General features: G+C 36.5%; 1 long non-coding RNA gene and 21 other non-coding genes across 24 annotated transcripts; all 22 read left to right on the top strand.

Moving 5' to 3' along the window:
- Positions 1 to 732: 732 nt before the first annotated feature.
- Positions 733 to 2,605, top strand: LOC137058595 (uncharacterized). Of its 3 annotated transcripts, none has more exons than XR_010900757.1 (5): positions 734 to 901; positions 1,382 to 1,449; positions 1,620 to 1,721; positions 1,857 to 1,933; positions 2,221 to 2,605. It is a non-coding gene; the product is annotated as an uncharacterized lncRNA (long non-coding RNA). The 3 variants fall into 3 exon arrangements; XR_010900756.1 differs by having other exon boundaries at positions 737 to 901; positions 1,620 to 1,702; XR_010900755.1 differs by having other exon boundaries at positions 733 to 901; positions 1,382 to 1,702.
- A 7,897-nt stretch (positions 2,606 to 10,502) lies between these two features.
- Positions 10,503 to 10,574, top strand: trnac-gca (transfer RNA cysteine (anticodon GCA)). The gene has a single exon. It is a non-coding gene; the product is annotated as a tRNA-Cys (tRNA).
- A 325-nt stretch (positions 10,575 to 10,899) lies between these two features.
- On the top strand, positions 10,900 to 10,971 carry trnac-gca (transfer RNA cysteine (anticodon GCA)). The gene has a single exon. It is a non-coding gene; the product is annotated as a tRNA-Cys (tRNA).
- A 1,326-nt stretch (positions 10,972 to 12,297) lies between these two features.
- trnac-gca (transfer RNA cysteine (anticodon GCA)) lies at positions 12,298 to 12,369 on the top strand. Its single transcript has one exon. It is a non-coding gene; the product is annotated as a tRNA-Cys (tRNA).
- A 413-nt stretch (positions 12,370 to 12,782) lies between these two features.
- Positions 12,783 to 12,854, top strand: trnac-gca (transfer RNA cysteine (anticodon GCA)). The gene has a single exon. It is a non-coding gene; the product is annotated as a tRNA-Cys (tRNA).
- A 340-nt stretch (positions 12,855 to 13,194) lies between these two features.
- On the top strand, positions 13,195 to 13,266 carry trnac-gca (transfer RNA cysteine (anticodon GCA)). The gene has a single exon. It is a non-coding gene; the product is annotated as a tRNA-Cys (tRNA).
- A 131-nt stretch (positions 13,267 to 13,397) lies between these two features.
- On the top strand, positions 13,398 to 13,469 carry trnac-gca (transfer RNA cysteine (anticodon GCA)). The gene has a single exon. It is a non-coding gene; the product is annotated as a tRNA-Cys (tRNA).
- A 921-nt stretch (positions 13,470 to 14,390) lies between these two features.
- trnac-gca (transfer RNA cysteine (anticodon GCA)) lies at positions 14,391 to 14,462 on the top strand. The gene has a single exon. It is a non-coding gene; the product is annotated as a tRNA-Cys (tRNA).
- Positions 14,463 to 14,595: 133 nt separating this feature from the next.
- Positions 14,596 to 14,667, top strand: trnac-gca (transfer RNA cysteine (anticodon GCA)). Its single transcript has one exon. It is a non-coding gene; the product is annotated as a tRNA-Cys (tRNA).
- A 795-nt stretch (positions 14,668 to 15,462) lies between these two features.
- trnac-gca (transfer RNA cysteine (anticodon GCA)) lies at positions 15,463 to 15,534 on the top strand. Its single transcript has one exon. It is a non-coding gene; the product is annotated as a tRNA-Cys (tRNA).
- Positions 15,535 to 16,630: 1,096 nt separating this feature from the next.
- Positions 16,631 to 16,702, top strand: trnac-gca (transfer RNA cysteine (anticodon GCA)). Its single transcript has one exon. It is a non-coding gene; the product is annotated as a tRNA-Cys (tRNA).
- A 305-nt stretch (positions 16,703 to 17,007) lies between these two features.
- On the top strand, positions 17,008 to 17,079 carry trnac-gca (transfer RNA cysteine (anticodon GCA)). Its single transcript has one exon. It is a non-coding gene; the product is annotated as a tRNA-Cys (tRNA).
- A 100-nt stretch (positions 17,080 to 17,179) lies between these two features.
- On the top strand, positions 17,180 to 17,251 carry trnac-gca (transfer RNA cysteine (anticodon GCA)). Its single transcript has one exon. It is a non-coding gene; the product is annotated as a tRNA-Cys (tRNA).
- Positions 17,252 to 17,998: 747 nt separating this feature from the next.
- On the top strand, positions 17,999 to 18,070 carry trnac-gca (transfer RNA cysteine (anticodon GCA)). Its single transcript has one exon. It is a non-coding gene; the product is annotated as a tRNA-Cys (tRNA).
- Positions 18,071 to 18,204: 134 nt separating this feature from the next.
- On the top strand, positions 18,205 to 18,276 carry trnac-gca (transfer RNA cysteine (anticodon GCA)). The gene has a single exon. It is a non-coding gene; the product is annotated as a tRNA-Cys (tRNA).
- Positions 18,277 to 18,389: 113 nt separating this feature from the next.
- On the top strand, positions 18,390 to 18,461 carry trnac-gca (transfer RNA cysteine (anticodon GCA)). Its single transcript has one exon. It is a non-coding gene; the product is annotated as a tRNA-Cys (tRNA).
- A 341-nt stretch (positions 18,462 to 18,802) lies between these two features.
- trnac-gca (transfer RNA cysteine (anticodon GCA)) lies at positions 18,803 to 18,874 on the top strand. The gene has a single exon. It is a non-coding gene; the product is annotated as a tRNA-Cys (tRNA).
- Positions 18,875 to 19,179: 305 nt separating this feature from the next.
- Positions 19,180 to 19,251, top strand: trnac-gca (transfer RNA cysteine (anticodon GCA)). The gene has a single exon. It is a non-coding gene; the product is annotated as a tRNA-Cys (tRNA).
- A 134-nt stretch (positions 19,252 to 19,385) lies between these two features.
- On the top strand, positions 19,386 to 19,457 carry trnac-gca (transfer RNA cysteine (anticodon GCA)). Its single transcript has one exon. It is a non-coding gene; the product is annotated as a tRNA-Cys (tRNA).
- A 100-nt stretch (positions 19,458 to 19,557) lies between these two features.
- Positions 19,558 to 19,629, top strand: trnac-gca (transfer RNA cysteine (anticodon GCA)). The gene has a single exon. It is a non-coding gene; the product is annotated as a tRNA-Cys (tRNA).
- Positions 19,630 to 20,721: 1,092 nt separating this feature from the next.
- On the top strand, positions 20,722 to 20,793 carry trnac-gca (transfer RNA cysteine (anticodon GCA)). The gene has a single exon. It is a non-coding gene; the product is annotated as a tRNA-Cys (tRNA).
- A 100-nt stretch (positions 20,794 to 20,893) lies between these two features.
- trnac-gca (transfer RNA cysteine (anticodon GCA)) lies at positions 20,894 to 20,965 on the top strand. Its single transcript has one exon. It is a non-coding gene; the product is annotated as a tRNA-Cys (tRNA).
- Positions 20,966 to 21,925: the final 960 nt, after the last annotated feature.

The raw sequence follows: 21,925 nt of genomic DNA on the forward strand, positions 1-21,925 counted from the left end.
TGCGCTTTGTAATAATATATAATTAATTTTCACTTAAAGAAAGTACACTTGTATGACAATATTTATAAACACACTTAAGTGCACTTTTTAAAAATGCACCTTGTAATGTCTACACCTAAATTTACTTAAACCATTTTAATTATGAGTTTGTTTCATAAAGTGCACTTATTTTACTAATGACAAAGCACATGGAAAATAAATGATTTTTTTTTAAAAAATTAGTTGTCCAAATTTACATTGGTTAATGTATTTTTCTTCAAAATTTCACTCGCTTACACTCCAGTACAACATACTGTTGAAATGTTATAACTAGCTCCTATGAACTCAACTACAAGTGTCAGTTTTCTACATAATTTGACATTGTCAATCTTTATGAGAGGAGTTGTCTAATTTACTGTAGGCTACTTTACATCTGTGTAGAATAACCTACTTTCAATATTATGTTGTTGTATGGCGATTAAACACACATTTAATTGCATTAATTCCAAGAAAAAGAACAAATCTAAACCAAATTAATTTGCATTAAAATTCAGTTAAAATAGGCTATTTCATTTTAATCAGACTAAACATGATTGACTTTTAGTTAGGTGAATGAGTCAAGTTCTCTGAAATACAGTCCAACTACACAGTGTTTAAGAACAACCTGAACAGAAATGGATAATTAATAAGTGATTTATAATCAACATTTAATGCACGCAATATCTTATTTTATATTTATACTTAATATTTCAATGCGCATGCGCCAAAAATACTACGTCATGATTTTGAAAAATGCGCGGTTCGCCATGATTGCGTCATCTCGATGCGTGAGGAAAATGAAGCTGAAGAGAACAGACAACAGAGGAGCGAACCGTTTGGATCATTACAGATGAGACGTTATATGCTACAAATAACGAGTCAAGTAAGTATATCTTGATATAAGCTCTCTTGATTTTACATTTTCACCGTAACATGGTAGCTCTCTATTACAGTGTAGTAGTTATTTAGTTTAATCGCAGATAGGATAGACGCAATATGGACTCGGGAGGTGAATTAACATTAATCATGTTTCCTATGTATCTAAGATTGTATTATTCATATTCATGTATCTAAGATTGCATTATAATAATTTCTTAAATCGGAATGTGATCGCCGGTGTGGGCATGTTCAATGAATTTGCCTGCTGTAAATACAATATTTTAATCGATCTCCTACTTTTTAAATGGACAGAAGACATTTAACGTTATATACATTTATTCCATATATTAACTTAACGTATAACAACAACCAGTAATGAAATAATGATTTTAATATGTTCTTTTCTTTTTGCATTTGGAGAGTAAGATGTAAGTACTATTTGTGTTTTTAATATTTTGTGCTTATTTTATTTTTTATTTTGTAGGATCAATACAGATGTGTTATTGGAGATCCAGTGCAAGCTGTGTGGAATCACGGAGCCATCTTGATGAGGTCAAGTTAATGTTAATTATGAATTTATGCCCAGCCATGACACTGATCACACAAGCTAAAACATAACTATCAAGTCTTTAGCTTTCAAATGCTTTGCATCTTGTCCATTTGTAAGTAATACATTCCCACTTGGGCATTTACAGATCCCCTAATCATTATATATTTTACAGGCCACACACCCAAAGGAAAGGAGCCGCAGCATTGCTGTGCCAGGCGTGGTAAATACAGGAACATCCTTCATGGAGATGGTGCGGTAAGCTGAAACTTGCAAGGCAAGATGAGGAAAATTCAAGAATACTTTTCTCAATTTACATTGGTCTTGGGTTATTTATCTATATTTAAGTTATGTTTAATTCCCTGTAAAGTAGGAATAAAAACCATTATTAAAATGTTCTCTCTTTTTAAAGTCCAGTGTCAGTGAAGATGATGTGCTCAGTGGGATACGTGAAGGAACCTCTCCAATCATTCTACCCTGACGACTGAGGTAATTCATCACATAGGGGATGCAGTTGTGGTCAAAAGCTTACACACACCATGCAGAATAAACTGCTTCATCAGGGCAGTACTAGATAAAAAAGAGACAACATGCTCATTTTTATGATCCCTCTTATGGCTATTTCTTTTTTTTCTTCTTTTTTTCATACAGATACTGCTGTGTGAATATAAACTGTACATCTATCGTTTTAATTTAACTGAGCCAATTATAATAATGGATAGATCTGTTTTATAAACAAGTTTTTTCTTTGTGCGTTTTCTTTTTCTTTCCTCAAGGTATATATTTTTTTGCTTTCCTGCCTCTTTGGAACATGTCCATTCACATCTACTGTGGAGAGATGGTGCGCCAGTTTCCTACTGATGGAGAGCTTCTGGGACATTGACATAAACAGCACTTTCCAAACAACTTGAAAATAGTTGGTGACAAACAATTTTGTGTGCCTTTGGAGTTCTTCAGTTTTTTTTTTTTTTTTTTTCATTCACTAATGCTGGAATAAGATTTTAGAATAAACCTTTTGGTCCTAATTTTGGTGCTAGTAAAGGTTTAAGAGCTTATAAGTTCAGTAACACTTTACAATAAGATCTAATTTGTTAACGTTATTTAATGTATTGACCAACATGATCTAACAGTGATTTCTTTTTATTTATTTATTTTATTTAATTTTTTACAGTGTTTATTAATAGTTGTTGACCTTGCTTAATAAATTATAGTTCAAAGCTAGTTAATTAAATTTATAGTCATTGTTCATGCAAGTTAACAATGCATTAAATAATTAACATTTAAGATTGCAATAATAATAGAGGTGTAACAGTACACAAAGCTGACAGTTCGGGGAGGAACACTAAATATAAAAATGCTTTTTTTTTTTTTATTGGTTTACTGAACAAATTGTAATTATCCTAATCTAAAGGTTTCTTAAAGAATTAAAAATATAATATAAAAAATATCTCTACTAATTATTATTATTATTACCTTTATTTAACCAGGAGAAAAACTCACCGAGATTAAAATGTCCTGTCCTGGCCAAGATAGCCAGCTGTGTTTGCATGTACAGTTATACATAAAAAGTCACATAAAAAACAGAAAACATACAACCAGTCAAAAACAATTACACACCATTCATTTACTCTCAAAAAGATGTAGTAAAATTTTAAAATGACTAAATGTCACCAGATCTTTTAGCTTCAACTCAGTCTGGAGCAAATTCCAATCTGAGGCTGCGACATATCTGAAGGATGTTTCACCAAGCTTAACTCTAACAAAGGGCACACAAAGATTATAATTTGATTCAGAATGTAATATATAATTGCCTTGTTGTTTCTGTTTAATCAAATGACAAAGAATGCTATATAGTGTAGACTATATAGGGAGGCCTTACTTGCACTCGCATTGTATGCAAACGTGTAAACTTCACATAAGACTGTTTTTGCATTAACTTATAAATCTAATTATAGGTTAGATTTTTTTCAGGTTTTCAGGTTAAGTAGAATATGATGAATATATAGGCTAATATAATGCATACATTTAGTGAAAGAGTTCATCTCTCTCGTGTTTTATCGACGTCTTTCTGCTGTTGAAACACTGAACGATTACACAATGTGATACATTTTAGTAAGTTGTAATGTATCCTTAACATACCTTCTGATGTTAATTCATGTTTATTCTTTGACTATGACAAGGTGATCACATTCACTCGTGCCGCGTTGCTGCTTGAACTGATGTCTTTACAGTGATCTGTCATGTCACATTAAAGAGCATCAATATGGCATCACTTGAATTTAATGATAAAATTGACAGAATACATATGTTCTTATGAAAACTTGTATTGAAGTGTGTTCCACTCATTAAACAAGCCGTCTGTTAACTGTTAAAGATTGCATTCGTACCGCTCGGTACACACGTGCACTGTACCGGAAGTCCTTTACCGAACCGGTTCGGTATGAATACATGTGCCGTTACACCCCTAATTAGTAAATGTTGAAATTAACATTAACTAAGATAAATAAATGTTTATATTATTATTCATTCTAGGTTCATGTTAAATTAAGTAGTTAACTAATTAAACGTTACCCAAAGTTTTGAATCTTAGTGTTGTACATGAAACGATTCTTTTCTTTCCATTTGTTTGTATTTATTCATCTGTTGTGTGAGGTAATTTTCTGTGATGGGTAGATTAAGGTACCTTTGAATGAGGGAGATATATAATAATTCATATAATTACATATAATTGCATATAATCCTCATTGTCCTCCAGACTCTTTCTAAATGAATTTGTGTTTGTGTAAATAGTTTTTTGGGTTTTTCTTGGGCATCAAAAAAAAGTTTTTTTTGTATATTTGTTTTACAGATCGTTTTGTCAATAAATGTAGAGGATTTAAATTTGGATGTGTTTATTATACGAAATTGCAGCTGTATTATTTGAAAAATGTAATTATGAATGTATTTCATTATATTAGAGTGTACATGTAAATTACGTTAAGGTATATTTTAGTTCATATTAATTGCTTGTTTTTAAGACAGTAGAATGGATGTCAGTACATTGAGCAGTGCACTTTAATTACAATTTTAATACACTAGAAGCGATTATGAAAGTACATATAAAGTTGTATTTAAGTACCACTTAAGTTGTTCCAAAAAATCACTCTTAATTGCAACTTATTGTATTTTATTTCAACTTAACATGTGATAAATTTGAAATCAATTACATATAATGTGTGTTAAGTACACCGAAAACATTGCATTTAATTGCACAATTAAGTGTATATTTAGCTGACATTAAAGTATGTTTTAGTTCACATTAATTGCTTGTCAGTACATTGAGCAGTGCACTTTAATTACAATTTTAATGCACTAGAAGCGATTATGAAAGTACATATAAAGTTGTATTTAAGTACCACTTAAGTTGTTCCAAAAAATCACTCTTAATTGCAACTTATTGTATTTTATTTCAACTTAATATGTGATAAATTTGAAATCAATTACATATAATGTGTGTTAAGTACACCGAAAACATTGCATTTAATTCACACTTAAGTGTATATTTAGCTGACATTAAAGTATGTTTTAGTTCACATTAATTGCTTGTCAGTACATTGAGCAGTGCACTTTAATTACAATTTTAATACACTAGAAGCGATTATGAAAGTACATATAAAGTTGTATTTAAGTACCACTTAAGTTGTTCCAAAAAATCACTCTTAATTGCAACTTATTGTATTTTATTTCAACTTAATATGTGATAAATTTGAAATCAATTACATATAATGTGTGTTAAGTACACCGAAAACATTGCATTTAATTGCACAATTAAATGTATTTAGTATAAGTACATTATCTGTGTAATAAGTACACTTTATAAAAGTACACTAAAGTGCACTTTTTTTTCACAAGGGACACTACAGAGTGTTAGAGTAATGGAAGCATTGATGAAGTTAATGAGATAATTAAGAGATTAATTAAGTGATAACTGAGAACACCTGTTAACAAGAATCACTGAAGGACAGAGAAACACAAGAACTACAACTGACTTCAGCCACAGCTTTAGATGAAATCAACAGAAGATAAAAGAAGACATAAAATCTCTGAAGATCTCAGCAGAGGATTGAACAACTCCACAAACAGCATTACCAGCTTCATGCATTACTAACCAGACTGACTTTATTTCTGTCAGACGTCTACAGAAGCTCTTATTGAGAATTATCAGATCTTTAGGTGTTGATGTTTAATAGAAAATATTTGGTCACCCTTATCGTGATCAGTGTTTGCTTCAGTTGGGCTCTTGGCCCTTGACTTTGTAATGATAGTTATTCTTTGTCTGCTATAACTGTGTGTTTCTTAAACACATTTGTTGTAGCAAAATAGCTAAGGAAAAAAAATGGTCTGAAGTTATTGGCTGTGTTTTGCTATAATTGTAATAGGATGTTTAGTTTGTTAATCTTGTCCAGTGTTTTTCCCTAAACAAACCCATTCTTTTAAAAACACATATCAACTCTCATTTTACGTTATTAAACTGGGACCCTTGTGTAATTATCAACCACTGATTAGGAATTAGTTATGAATGATTTATAAAGTCATGATTTTAACAAATTGTTTGCTCTCTGCTGTCATTTAGACTCGCATAGACTTGAAGAATCAGCGTATGAATCTCAACAATGGTGACAATCAATAAAAAACATGAACAGATCAACTCTGAACATCACAAAACACTACTTAAAGTCAACACAACAACAGCACCAAAAATAAAGGCAAATAGTAAGAATTAAAGAAAATTACCAGGCTATTCAGCAGCATAATTTATTCGTGCCGCAATGCATGCTGGGAGTTTTGAGTGTCACCACGGCTGAGATTCATACGTCGATTCTTGATGTCTGTGTGAGTCAGATTGATTCAGATGTTTTGACCACAAGCCGTTTCCATGCTCTTCAAATTATCTGGTTGTTGCAATACTGATGTTATAAAATTATAGGGTTCAAGTTTTACAAAAAATTAAGCATCAGCTATATGTTTATAGATAAGACTAGTAAATTATTAGTGAATTAAACCATTATTAAATAGTGAACATAACCAACTCATGTTTTTTTCTCAGCTTTGCTTGCTAAATCAAATGTATTGAAAACACACCGTTACATCAGCGAGAGAAAAACTAATGTTATTGTGTCAATGTTCAAGAGCCCAACTAAAGCAAACACTGATCACCATAATGGTAACATCAGAAGAAACAATCAAACAACATCTGATAATTCTCAATGAGAGCTTCTGTAGACGTCTGAAGGAAATAAAGTCAGTCTGGTTAGTAATGTGTGAAGCTGGTCATGCTGTTTGTGGAGTTGTTTAATCCTCTGCTGAGATCTTCAGAGATTTAATGTCTTCTTTTATCGTCAGTTGATGAAATCATGTTTCTCTTTCCTTCAGTGATAACAGCAGGTGTTCATCATTGTCTGAATTCACTCTCTTCTTTCCTCTCTCTCTGTCGAGTGGTCTATATCAGTGAACTAGTGTAGGGAATAGTGAATAAGGGAATGGAGAGTGATTTTGAACACAGCCTCTGAGTGTCAACTTTAAGCGCTGTTAATTCACTGTATATTACTGTTGGCTACTATTACCCAGAATGCATTGTTTTCTACAGTATATTACTGTTTTAATGGAAAACAGCATTTTACTGTCAAAATGTGGCCGTTTTTTTACAGCATTTTTTTACAGTTTGGGAATAGCAAGTTTGACAAAAAGGTTTGAGTATGTGGAAATCTATGTCAAAAAAAGTTATGAAAATGGGTTTAACCTGTTAAGCTGCCTTCCAAATTTTGAAAAAATCCTAAGAAATGCATACTCAGACTAAAACAAATACAGTTTGTGAATCCTTTGCACTAAAAGCATAATTATGGTCTCATCTGAAAGCAGACACCTAGCAGTTTACTGTAAAGTCAAAATGATAATATTTTTATAATCAAAAAAAGCTATAATAAGCTTCAAAGTTTTGTAAAGTTATTAGAAATTTATTTGAATGAAATATCTTTATGAAAATAAAATTGAAGTGGGCCTTGGAGAAATCTAGAAATGCACTACAGCTAAAGCCACAAGTCTGACCATGTTATATTTCAGATCTGAAGATGATCAGTCTAAAACTCTGAATTTTATTAAACGTTTTACAAGATCGTTTCATGTGATTTTATTTTGAGATATCTCTAAAATATTGATGTTTATTGCCACATCTTCTCAGCTTTCATTCACTATTTTGCCTCTATTGTTTAGAGGTGCAAACTGCCCCGTTCAGTTTGTCTCCCCGGCACACATTCACACTTCTGCGGACTGGTTATGGCTCTAATTATTATTCTTTTGTCTGCATTATAATTACTAATGATTCTCTATTCAAACTGTTCAATATGTGATCTCATAAAGCTATGTGGAATAGCATTGCATTATAAATATCATCTATTATGAAACCACCCAACATGGCATAAAGAACACAGACCAACCATATATTGCCGCGATTGTGTGTTTATTGTCTTAAAACGTGTCTATCTGCATAAAATAGCGATCTGACGATCTCTGGAAGCAGTTTTGGTCATGTCAGATACTTCCTGAATGTCACATGTGTCTGTTCTTCATCTATTCCATATGGGAGTGAATTTTCAGTAGTACAGCTTTCCAGCGCCCTCTGGCTGCCAGAATGAATTGAAAACACAGCATATCACAGTCTACTGCTCTCATAATCATACATCCGCGGATTTTGGATAAAGATTGAATAAATAATACTTCTCTGTATAGAAATTTGACTCAAACATGTGAGAATCTATCAATATTTCTCCACATCTGCACTCTTTTAAAGTAAAAGCCCTGAGGGAAGTTGTTTTGTCGAGTGTCTTCATGACGACCACAGAGGAGTTTTTAATGAATGGGAGCAAATGACGCGCATATTACAATCAAAAGGTAGCGATGCCCAAGATCATATTCATAACTCCTGGCACATATTAACACATTACGGTCATTATAAGACTTTGAGAATAAAACAGAGGTAAAAAAATTAAACTTTAGTCTTAGATCTTTTTAATGATTTATAGTTTGTCAAGGTAATTACTTACACCTGATAGTAATTTTGAGCTAATTTAAGCAAAGAGAGCTTCAGTGCGTCCTCGTCCTCGTCCTCGTGACGGTTAACAGGTTTTTAACAAGAAGGTTCTTGAGTAAAATCAGGGAAAAGCAATTGAAATGGTTGTAATGAACATGTTTGAGAAAGAAATGAATAGGATGTGTAATTAAGATGGTACCTGTATGTAGACTGTAAACTGAAGGATGTTTTATGCAGAGACTGAATGTAATTGGATGGATTATTATGCCTATTTATTTTGTTTATTTTTATTTCAGACCACTATTGTTTAGAAGATGAAAAATGTCTGTGTTTTGAAAGAAGTGTATTTAAAATCCCTATTTTTATATGAGATATCTTGGTATTTCTAATGGGGTGGTATTTAACATGGGGTGCTAATGTAGTATGTCCTCTTGAGGATGAATATGTGCTTATTGTAATCAATCAAGCCATTGATAAAACCAAATTAGATAAGATTAATAATGGTTGAAGTTAAATCCCTGAGGGGAAAATAGATTTTCTTTTTTTCAAAGATTATAAACTAAAAAGGGGGGGCATGGAACATTATGAAGCGGCCTAAATGTCATTAGGACCCTAAAATTGGCCTTATGAGGGAGTGAAGGGGGGATTTTGAAATCCACTGCCGCTTCAATATACCTGTATATATGTATATCCTAAATAACTTCATAATCAATACCTTAATTAATATTTATCTTCCTATATTACCTATATTATTATAATGATTCTATCCAGTTATGATTTTGCTTTGTTTCTTGTTTTCTAAAGTGTGTATTTGGTCTCTGAGGAGTGACTGAGGGTCTGGCCTAGAGATGTGTGATGTGTCACTAAACACTGGCAACAAGGTCATGTGTTTGGATTTTGGAGGTATCACACACCCCTAACATGTCAGGAGTACAGTAACAGTGTTTGCTCACTTAGCCCAGCTTCCAGATATGAAATATGGATTTGTCTTTCATTTAATTTATTATGTTTTATTCCTTTTATATTTCCTTTTACTGAAACACTAAAGACTCAAGATGAATATTGCCTGTACTATTGTGTGCCCCTCACTTAAAGAAAGAACATGTTATCAGTATGTTTTGGTAAGAACTAGTTAGAACTGGAGCTTAATCAGCTCCAACCTTGGAGAGACTGTGTATCTGTGTATGTGCGCAATATTTTGTGTTACAGATCAGAATGGTGTTCAATGGGCACCCTAAGAGATGGGTGGACTTGTTGTTCTGGGCAAGCTGGCGCCTGCTCCAGATCTGGAAGGTCACTACGGGCCTGATTCTGGGGTGAAAGCGTCAACAATTGACACGTCAGTGGAAACGTGCATCAGATTAACTGACTCGAGTGGAAATTTACCATGACTGTGCATTGTCTCTGAGCCAATCAGAACCATCCACATTGCAGTAATGACGTGGATAAGACCTTGAAAACGGTATAACTGTTGGGACAATTGTATGTACGATAGGGCGAGGCAACGAGACGGTGAGAGAGGGAGCGCGGCCTACGAACTCCTTGTGAGACTTGAAGCTGGCTTGTGCTTTTGAAACTGCAAACTATTCTAAGTAAATTTTTCTTTTAATTAATTGCAACCCTGACTCTGTCTTCATTTCTTCACTACTGGTCCTGGGTCATAAGCTGTTAACGCCTAACAGGTGGTATAGCTTGGTGGTAGAGCATTTGCCTGCAGAGCAAGAGGTCTCCAGTTCAAATCCAGATGCCCCCTTTAGCCTGACCTAATCTGTTATGTGGTTCATTTATACTAGCCTACTTTCAGACAAGCCATACATATCTAAGTTGTTTCATTCAAAGATTTATTTATTTATTTATTTATTTATTTATTTATTTATTTATTTATTTATTTATTTATTTATTTATTTATTTATTTATTTATTTATTTATTTATTTATTTATTTATTTATTTATTTATTTATTTATTTATTTATTTAAGTGGCTTTCCAGAAAGGGGGTATAGCTCAGTGGTAGAGCATTTGACTGCAGATCAAGAGGTCCCCGGTTCAAATCCGGATGCCCCCTTTAGCTTGACCCAATCTGTTCTGTGGTTCATTTATACTAGCCTACTTTCAGATAAGCCGGACATATCTCACTTGTGTTTCATTCAAAAAAAAATTATTGTTTTATTTAAAGGTTCTTCCAAACAGGGGGTATAGCTCAGTGGTAGAGCATTTGACTGCACATCAAGAGGTCCCCGGTTCAAATCCAGATGCCTCCTTTAGCTTGACCTAATCTGTTATGTGGTTCATTTATACTAGCCTACTTTCAGACAAGCCCTACATATCTAAATTGTGTTTCATTCAAAGATTGATTGATTTATTTATTTATTTAAGTGGCTTTCCAGAAAGGGGGTATAGCTCAGGGGTAGAGCATTTGACTGCAGATCAAGAGGTCTCCGGTTCAAATCCGGATGCCCCCTTTGACATGTTCTCTGGTACTTTTATACCAAAAGAAAGGGGGTGTAGCTCAGTGGTAGAGCATTTGACTGCAGATCAAGAGGTCCCCGGTTCAAATCCGGATGCCCCTTTTAGCTTGACCTAATCTGTTCTGTGGTTCATTTATACTAGCCTAGTTTCAGGCAAGCCAGACATATCTCACTTGTGTTTCATTCAAAGATTTATTTAATTATTTATTTAAGTGTTTTCCCAGAAAGGGGGTATAACTCGGGGGTAGAGCATTTGACTGCAGATCAAGAGGTCTCCGTTTCAAATCCGGATGCCTCCTTTGACATGTTCTGAGGTACTTTTATACTAGCCTACTTTCAGACAAGCCAGACATATCTCCATTGTGCTTGCGATATGTTAGGCTTGTTTAGGCTTGACCATGTGACTGAAACCCTGAGACCTTCAAACTGACCAATCAGACCAAACTTCCCCCACTGTACTACAGGTGTGGCACCATTTGGCCTACAGGCCCTCAACATCTCTTTGTCTTTAGGAATCCCAAACAGCCCCACTGATAAGAGAGAGGGGGGTGAAACACAGTAAAACAAATGTCTTTGTTCAAAGAAAAATATCAAAATATCTTTGATTATTTTGGATTCTTTCAGTAGATAATTTGACTGCAGATCAATAGTTCTCCGGTTCAAATCCGGATGCCCCCTTTAGCCTGACCTAATCTGTTATGTGGTTCTTTTATACCAGCCTACTTTCAGACAAGCCATACATATCTAAATTGTGTTTCATTCAAAGATTTATTTAATTATTTATTTAAGTGGGTTTCCAGAAAGGGGGTATAGCTCAGGGGTAGAGCATTTGACTGCAGATCAAGAGGTCTCCGGTTCAAATCCGTATGCCCCCTTTGACATGTTCTCTGGTACTTTTATACCAAAAGAAAGGGGCTATAGCTCAGTGGTAGAGCATTTGACTGCAGATCAAGAGGTCTCCGGTTCAAATCTGGATGCCCCTTTGACATGTTCTCTGGTAGTTTTATACTAGCCTACTTTCAGACAAGCCAGACATATCTCCATTGTGCTTGCGATATGTTAGGCTTGTTTAAAACAAAGATTTTTTTAACATTTATTTAAATGGTTTTCAAGAAAGGGGGTATAGCTCACTGGTAGAGTATTTGACTGCAGATCAAGAGGTCTCCGGTTCAAATCCAAATGTCCCCTTTAACATGTTCTCTGGTACTTTTATACTAGCCTACTTTCAGACAAACCAGACATATGTCATTTGTGATTGCTATATGTCAGGGATGTTTAAAACAATTTTTTATTTTATTTATTTAAATAGTTTTCTAGAAAGGGGGTATAGCTCAGTGGTAGAGCATTTGACTGCAGATCAAGAGGTCTCCGGTTCTAATCCGGATGCCCCCTTTAGCTTGACATAAGCTGTTCTGTGGTTCATTTATACTAGCCTACTTTCAGACAAGCCAGACATATCTCAATTGTGCTTCCAGATAGGGTTTTCCAGAAAGGGGGTATACCTCAGTGGTAGAGCATTTGACTGCAGATCAAGAGGTCTCTGTTTCAAATCCGGATGCCCCCTTTGACATGTTCTCTGGTACTTTTATACTAGCCTTCTTTCAGACAAGCCAGACATATCTCCATTGTGCTTGCGATATGTGAGGCTTGTTTAAAACAAAGATTTTTTTAAATTTATTTAAATGGTTTTCAAGAAAGGAGGTATAGCTCAGTGGTAGAGCATTTGACTGCAGATCAAGTGGTCTCCGGTTCAAATCTGAATGCCCCCTTTGACATGTTCTCTGGTACTTTTATACTAAAAGAAAGGGGGTATAGCTCAGTGGTAGAGCATTTGACTGCAGATCAAGAGGTCTCCGGTTCAAATCCGGATGCCCCCTTTGACATGTTCTCTGTTACTTTTATACAAGCCTACTTTCAGACAAGCCAGACATATCTCCATTGTGCTTGCGATATGTTAGGCTTGTTTAAAACAAAAAAATTTTTTTAATGTATTTAAAGGGTTTTCAAGAAAGGCGGTATAGCTCAGTGGTAGAGCATTTGACTGCAGATCAAGAGGTCTCCAGTTCAAATCCGGATGCCCCCTTTGCCATGTTTTCTGGTACTTTTGTACTAGCCTACATTCAGACAAACCAGACATATCTCACTTGTGCTTGCGATATGTCAGGCTTGTTTAAAACAAAGATTTTTTTTAAATTTATTTAAATGGTTTTCAAGAAAGGGGGTATAGCTCAGTGGTAGAGCATTTGACTGCAGATCAAGAGGTCTCCGGTTCAAATCCGGATGCCCCCTTTGACATGTTCTCTGGTGCTTTAATACTAGCCTACTTTCAGACAAACCAGGCATATGTCATTTGTGCTTGCTATATGTCAGGCATGTTTAAAACAAAGTTTATATAATTTATTTAAATAGTTTAAAAGGAAGGGGGTATAGCTCAGTGGTAGAGCATTTGACTGCAGATCAAGAGGTCTCCGGTTCAAATCTGGATGCCCCCTTTGACATGTTCTCTGGTACTTTTATACTAGCCTACTTTCAGAAAAGCCAGACATATCTTAATTGTGCTTGCGATATGTCAGGCTTGTTTAAAACAAAGGTTTTTTTTAAATTTATTTAAATGGTTTTGCAGAAAGGGGGTATAGCTCAGTGATAGAGCATTTGACTGCAGATCAAGAGGTCTCTGGTTCAAATCTGGATGCCCCCTTTGACATGTTCTCTGGTACTTTTATACTAGCCTACTTTCATACAAACCAGACATATGTCATTTGTGCTTGCTATATGTCAGGCTTGTTTAAAACAAAGATTTTTTTAATTTATTGAAATAGTTTTCAAGAAAGGCGGTATAGCTCAGTGGTAGAGCATTTGACTGCAGATCAAAAGGTCTCCAGTTCAAATCCGGATGCCCCCTTTGACATGTACTCTGGTACTTTTATACTAGCCTACTTTCAAACAAACCAGACATATGTCATTTGTGCTTGCTATATGTCAGGCTTGTTTAAAACAAAGATTTTTTTAATTTATTTAAATAGGTTTCAAGAAAGGGGGTATACCTCAGTGGTAGAGCATTTGACTGCAGATCAAGAGGTCTCCGGTTCAAATTCGAATGCCCCCTTCAGCCTGACCTAATCTGCTCTGTGGTGCATTTATACTAGCCTACTTTTCAACAAGACAGAAATATCTAAATTGTGTTTCGAGATATGGTTTTCCAGAAAGGGGGTATATCTCAGTGGTAGAGCATTTGACTGCAGATCAAGAGGTCTCCGGTTCAAATCCGGATGCCCCCTTTGCCATGTTTTCTGGTACTTTTGTACTAGCCTACTTTCAGACAAGCCAGACATATCTCACTTGTGCTTGCGATATGTCAGGCTTGTTTAAAACAAAGATTTTTTTTTAAATTTATTTAAATGGTTTTCAAGAAAGGGGGTATAGCTCAGTGGTAGAGCATTTGACTGCAGATCAAGAGGTCTCCGGTTCAAATCCGGATGCCCCCTTTGACATGTTCTCTGGTACTTTTATACAAGCCTACTTTCAGACAAGCCAGACATATCTTAATTGTACTTGCGATATGTCAGCCTTGTTTAAAACAAAGGTTTTTTTTAATTTATTTTAATGGTTTTCCAGAAAGGGGGTATAGCTCAGTGGTAGAGCATTTGACTGCAGATCAAGAGGTCTCCGGTTCAAATCCGGATGCCCCCTTCAGCTTGAACAAATCTGTTCTGTGGTTCATTTATACCAGCCTACTTTCAGACAAGCCAGACATATCTCACTTGTCTTTTGAGATAGGATTTTCCAGAAAGGGGGTATAGCTCAGTGGTAGAGCATTTGACTGCAGATCTAGAGGTCTCCGGTTCAAATCCTGATGCCCCCTTTGACATGTTCTCTGGTACTTTTATACTAGCCTACTTTCAGACAAGCCAGACATATCTCCATTGTGCTTGTGATATGTTAGGCTTGTTTAAAACAAAGATTTTTTTAAAAGTATTTAAATGGTTTTCAAGAAAGGGGGTATATCTCAGTGGTAGAGCATTTGACTGCAGATCAAGAGGTCTCCGGTTCAAATCCGGATGCCCCCTTTGGCATGTTCTCTGGTACTTTTATACTAGCCTACTTTCAAACAAACCAGACATATGTCATTTGTGCTTGCTATATGTCAGGCTTGTTTAAAACAAAGATTTTTTTAATTTATTTAAATAGGTTTCAAGAAAGGGGGTATACCTCAGTTGTAGAGCATTTGACTGCAGATCAAGAGGTCCCCGGTTCAAATCCAGATGCCCCCTTTAGCTTGACCTAATCTGTTATGTGGTTCATTTATACCAGCCTACTTTCAGGTTCAAATCCGGTTCAAATCCGGATGCCCCCTTTGACATGTTCTCTGGTACTTTTATACTAGCCTACTTTCAGACGAACCAGACATATGTCATTTGTGCTTGCTATATGTCAGGCTTGTTTAAAACAAAGATTTTATAATTTATTTAAATAGTTTAAAAGTAAGGGGGTATAGCTCAGTGGTAGAGCATTTGACTGCAGATCAAGAGGTCTCCGGTTCAAATCCGGATGCCCCCTTTGACATGTTCTCTGGTACTTTTATACTAGCCTACTTTCAGACAAGCCACACATATCTCCATTGTGCTTGCGATATGTTAGGCTTGTTTAAAACAAAGATTTTTTTTAAATGTATTTAAATGGTTTTCAAGAAAGGGGGTATAGCTCAGTGGTAGAGCATTTGACTGCAGATCAAGAGGTCCCCGGTTCAAATCCAGATGCCCCCTTTAGCCTGACCTAATCTGTTCTGTGATGCATTTATACTAGCCTACTTTTCGACAAGACAGAAATATCTAAATTGTGTTTCGAGATATGGTTTTCCAGAAAGGGGGTATATCTCAGTGGTAGAGCATTTGACTGCAGATCAAGAGGTCTCCGGTTCAAATCCGGATGCCCCCTTTGCCATGTTTTCTGGTACTTTTGTACTAGCCTACTTTCAGACAAGCCAGACATATCTCACTTGTGCTTGCGATATGTCAGGCTTGTTTAAAACAAAGATTTTTTTTTAATTTATTTAAATGGTTTTCAAGAAAGGGGGTATAGCTCAGTGGTAGAGCATTTGACTGCAGATCAAGAGGTCTCCGGTTCAAATCCGTATGCCCCCTTCAGCTTGAACAAATCTGTTCTGTGGTTCATTTATACCAGCCTACTTTCAGACAAGCCAGACATATCTCACTTGTCTTTTGAGATAGGATTTTCCACAAAGGGGGTATAGCTCAGTGGTAGAGCATTTGACTGCAGATCTAGAGGTCTCCGGTTCAAATCCGGATGACCCCTTTGACATGTTCCCTGGTACTTTTATACTAGCCTACTTTCAGACAAGCCAGACATATCTCCATTGTGCTTGCGATATGTTAGGCTTGTTTAAAACAAAGATTTTTTTAAATGTATTTAAATGGTTTTCAAGAAAGGGGGTATATCTCAGTGGTAGAGCATTTGACTGCAGATCAAGAGGTCTCCGGTTCAAATCCGGATGCCCCCTTTGACATGTTCTCTGGTACTTTTATACTAGCCTACTTTCAGACAAGCCACACATATCTCCATTGTGCTTGCGTTATGTTAGGCTTGTTTAAAACAAAGATTTTTTTAAAAATGTATTTAAATGGTTTTCAAGAAAGGGGGTATAGCTCAGTGGTAGAGCATTTGACTGCAGATCAAGAGGTCTCTGGTTCAAATCCGGATGCCCCCTTTAGCCTGACCTAATCTGCTCTGTGGTGCATTTATACTAGCCTACTTTTCGACAAGACAGAAATATCTAAATTGTGTTTCGAGATATGGTTTTCCAGAAAGGGGGTATATCTCAGTGGTAGAGCATTTGACTGCAGATCAAGAGGTCTCCGGTTCAAATCCGGATGCCCCCTTTGACATGTTCTCTGGTACTTTTATACTAGCCTACTTTCAGACAAGCCAGACATATCTCCATTGTGCTTGCGATATGTTAGGCTTGTTTAAAACAAAGATTTTTTTTAATTTATTTAAATGGTTTTCAAGAAAGGGGGTATAGCTCAGTGGTAGAGCATTTGACTGCAGGTCAAGAGGTCTCCGGTTCAAATCCGGATGCCCCCTTTAGCCTGACCTAATCTGTTCTGTGGTGCATTTATACTAGCCTACTTTTCGACAAGACAGAAATATCTAAATTGTGTTTTGTGATATGGTTTTCCAGAAAGGGGGTATAGCTCAGTGGTAGAGCATTTGACTGCAGATCAAGAGGTCTCCGGTTCAAATCCGGATGACCCCTTTGATATGTTCTCTGGTACTTTAATACGAGCCTACTTTCAGACAAGCCAGACATATCTCCATTGTGCTTACTATATGTCAGGCTTGTTTAAAACAAAGATTTTTTTAATTTATTGAAATAGTTTTCAAGAAAGGTGGTATAGCTCAGTGGTAGAGCATTTGACTGCAGATCAAGAGGTCTCCAGTTCAAATCCGGATGCCCCCTTTGACATGTTCTCTGGTACTTTTATACTAGCCTACTTTCAAACAAACCAGACATATGTCATTTGTGCTTGCTATATGTCAGGCTTGTTTAAAACAAAGATTTTTTTAATTTATTTAAATAGGTTTCAAGAAAGGGGGTATACCTCAGTTGTAGAGCATTTGACTGCAGATCAAGAGGTCCCCGGTTCAAATCCAGATGCCCCCTTTAGCTTGACCTAATCTGTTATGTGGTTCATTTATACCAGCCTACTTTCAGGTTCAAATCCGGTTCAAATCCGGATGCCCCCTTTGACATGTTCTCTGGTACTTTTATACTAGCCTACTTTCAGACGAACCAGACATATGTCATTTGTGCTTGCTATATGTCAGGCTTGTTTAAAACAAAGATTTTATAATTTATTTAAATAGTTTAAAAGTAAGGGGGTATTTCTCAGTGGTAGAGCATTTGACTGCAGATCAAGAGGTCCCCGGTTCAAATCCGGATGCCCCCTTTGACATCCGGTATTTGTTTCCGGTAAAATGTATTTAAATGGTTTTCAAGAAAGGGGGTATAGCTCAGTGGTAGAGCATTTGACTGCAGATCAAGAGGTCTCCGGTTCAAATCCGGATGCCCCCTTTGACATTTTCTCTGGTACTTTTATACTAGCCTACTTTCAGACAAGCCAGACATATCTTAATTGTGCTTGCGATATGTCAGGCTTGTTTAAAACAAAGGTTTTTTTTTAATTTATTTTAATGGTTTTCCAGAAAGGGGGTATAGCTCAGTGGTAGAGCATTTGACTGCAGATCAAGAGGTCTCCGGTTCAAATCCGGATGCCCCCTTCAGCTTGAACAAATCTGTTCTGTGGTTCATTTATACCAGCCTACTTTCAGACAAGCCAGACATATCTCACTTGTCTTTTGAGATAGGATTTTCCAAAAAGGGGGTATAGCTCGGGGGTATAGCTCAGTGGTAGAGCATTTGACTGCAGATCTAGAGGTCTCCGGTTCAAATCCGGATGCCCCCTTTGACATGTTCTCTGGTACTTTTATACTAGCCTACTTTCAGACAAGCCAGACATATCTCCATTGTGCTTGCGATATGTTAGGCTTGTTTAAAACAAAGATTTTTTTTAAATGTATTTAAATGGTTTTCAAGAAAGGGGGTATATCTCAGTGGTAGAGCATTTGACTGCAGATCAAGAAGTCTCCGGTTCAAATCCGGATGCCCCCTTTGACATGTTCTCTGGTACTTTTATACTAGCCTACTTTCAGACAAGCCAGACATATCTCCATTGTGCTTGCGATATGTTAGGCTTGTTTAAAACAAAGATTTTTTTAAAAATGTATTTAAATAGTTTTCAAGAAAGGGGGTATAGCTCAGTGGTAGAGCATTTGACTGCAGATCAAGAGGTCTCTGGTTCAAATCCGGATGCCCCCTTTAGCCTGACCTAATCTGCTCTGTGGTGCATTTATACTAGCCTACTTTTCGACAAGACAGAAATATCTAAATTGTGTTTCGAGATATGGTTTTCCAGAAAGGGGGTATATCTCAGTGGTAGAGCATTTGACTGCAGATCAAGAGGTCTCCGGTTCAAATCCGGATGCCCCCTTTGCCATGTTTTCTGGTACTTTTGTACTAGCCTACTTTCAGACAAGCCAGACATATCTCACTTGTGCTTGCGATATGTCAGGCTTGTTTAAAACAAAGATTTTTTTAAATTTATTTAAATGGTCTTCAAGAAAGGGGGTATAGCTCAGTGGTAGAGCATTTGTCTGCAGATCAAGAGGTCTCCGGTTCAAATCCGGATGCCCCCTTTGACATGTTCTCTGGTACTTTTATACTAGCCTACTTTCAGACAAGCCAGACATATCTTAATTGTGCTTGCGATATGTCAGGCTTGTTTAAAACAAAGGTTTTTTTTTAATTTATTTAAATGGTTTTCCAGAAAGGGGGTATAGCTCAGTGGTAGAGCATTTGACTGCAGATCAAGAGGTCTCCGGTTCAAATCCGGATGCCCCCTTCAGCTTGAACAAATCTGTTCTGTGGTTCATTTATACCAGCCTACTTTCAGACAAGCCAGACATATCTCACTTGTCTTTTGAGATAGGATTTTCCAGAAAGGGGGTATAGCTCAGTGGTAGAGCATTTGACTGCAGATCTAGAGGTCTCCGGTTCAAATCCGGATGCCCCCTTTGACATGTTCTCTGGTACTTTTATACTAGCCTACTTTCAGACAAGCCAGACATATCTCCATTGTGCTTGCGATATGTTAGGCTTGTTTAAAACAAAGATTTTTTTAAAAATGTATTTAAATGGTTTTCAAGAAAGGGCGTATAGCTCAGTGGTAGAGCATTTGACTGCAGATCAAGAGGTCTCCGGTTCAAATCCGGATGCCCCCCTTAGCCTGACCTAATCTGTTCTGTGGTGCATTTATACTAGCCTACTTTTCGACAAGACAGAAATATCTAAATTGTGTTTTGTGATATGGTTTTCCAGAAAGGGGGTATATCTCAGTGGTAGATCATTTGACTGCAGATCAAGAGGTCTCCGGTTCAAATCCGGATGCCCCCTTTGACATGTTCTCTGGTACTTTAATACTAGCCTACTTTCAGACAAGCCAGACATATCTCCATTGTGCTTGCTATATGTCAGGCTTGTTTAAAACAAAGATTTTTTTAATTTATTGAAATAGTTGTCAAGAAAGGCGGTATAGCTCAGTGGTAGAGCATTTGACTGCAGTTCAAGAGGTCTCCAGTTCAAATCCGGATGCCCCCTTTGACATGTTCTCTGGTACTTTTATACTAGCCTACTTTCAAACAAACCAGACATATGTCATTTGTGCTTGCTATATGTCAGGCTTGTTTAAAACAAAGATTTTTTTAATTTATTTAAATAGGTTTCAAGAAAGGCGGTATACCTCAGTTGTAGAGCATTTGACTGCAGATCAAGAGGTCTCCGGTTCAAATCCGGATGCCCCCTTTAGCCTGACCTAATCTGTTCTGTGGTGCATTTATACTAGCCTACTTTTCGACAAGACAGAAATAGCTAAATTGTGTTTCGAGATATGGTTTTCCTGAAAGGGGGTATATCTCAGTGGTAGAGCATTTGACTGCAGATCAAGAGGTCTCCCGTTCAAATCCGGATGCCCCCTTTGACATGTTCTCTGGTACTTTTATACTAGCCTACTTTCAGACAAGCCAGACATATCTCCATTGTGCTTGCGATATGTTAGGTTTGTTTAAAACAAAGATTTTTTTTAATTTATTTAAATGGTTTTCAAGAAAGGGGGTATAGCTCAGTGGTAGAGCATTTGACTGCAGGTCAAGAGGTCTCCGGTTCAAATCCGGATGCCCCCTTTAGCCTGACCTAATCTGTTCTGTGGTGCATTTATACTAGCCTACTTTTCGACAAGACAGAAATATCTAAATTGTGTTTTGTGATATGGTTTTCCAGAAAGGGGGTATAGCTCAGTGGTAGAGCATTTGACTGCAGATCAAGAGGTCTCCGGTTCAAATCCGGATGCCCCCTTTGACATGTTCTCTGGTACTTTAATACTAGCCTACTTTCAGACAAGCCAGACATATCTCCATTGTGCTTACTATATGTCAGGCTTGTTTAAAACAAAGATTTTTTTAATTTATTGAAATAGTTTTCAAGAAAGGCGGTATAGCTCAGTGGTAGAGCATTTGACTGCAGATCAAGAGGTCTCCAGTTCAAATCCGGAAGCCCCCTTTGACATGTTCTCTGGTACTTTTATACTAGCCTACTTTCAAACAAACCAGACATATGTCATTTGTGCTTGCTATATGTCAGGCTTGTTTAAAACAAAGATTTTTTTAATTTATTTAAATAGGTTTCAAGAAAGGGGGTATACCTCAGTTGTAGAGCATTTGACTGCAGATCAAGAGGTCCCCGGTTCAAATCCAGATGCCCCCTTTAGCTTGACCTAATCTGTTATGTGGTTCATTTATACCAGCCTACTTTCAGGTTCAAATCCGGTTCAAATCCGGATGCCCCCTTTGACATGTTCTCTGGTACTTTTATACTAGCCTATTTTCAGACAAGCCACACATATCTCCATTGTGCTTGCGATATGTTAGGCTTGTTTAAAACAAAGATTTTTTTTAAATGTATTTAAATGGTTTTCAAGAAAGGGCGTATAGCTCAGTGGTAGAGCATTTGACTGCCGATCAAGAGGTCTCCGGTTCAAATCCGGATGCCCCCCTTAGCCTGACCTAATCTGTTCTGTGGTGCATTTATACTAGCCTACTTTTCGACAAGACAGAAATATCTAAATTGTGTTTTGTGATATGGTTTTCCAGAAAGGGGGTATAGCTCAGTGGTAGATCATTTGACTGCAGATCAAGAGGTCTCCGGTTCAAATCCGGATGCCCCCTTTGACATGTTCTCTGGTACTTTAATACTAGCCTACTTTCAGACAAGCCAGACATATCTCCATTGTGCTTGCTATATGTCAGGCTTGTTTAA

This window comes from Pseudorasbora parva, chromosome 22 (genome assembly GCF_024679245.1).
Source record: "Pseudorasbora parva isolate DD20220531a chromosome 22, ASM2467924v1, whole genome shotgun sequence".
In the NCBI taxonomy this organism is placed as follows: domain Eukaryota; kingdom Metazoa; phylum Chordata; class Actinopteri; order Cypriniformes; family Gobionidae; genus Pseudorasbora; species Pseudorasbora parva.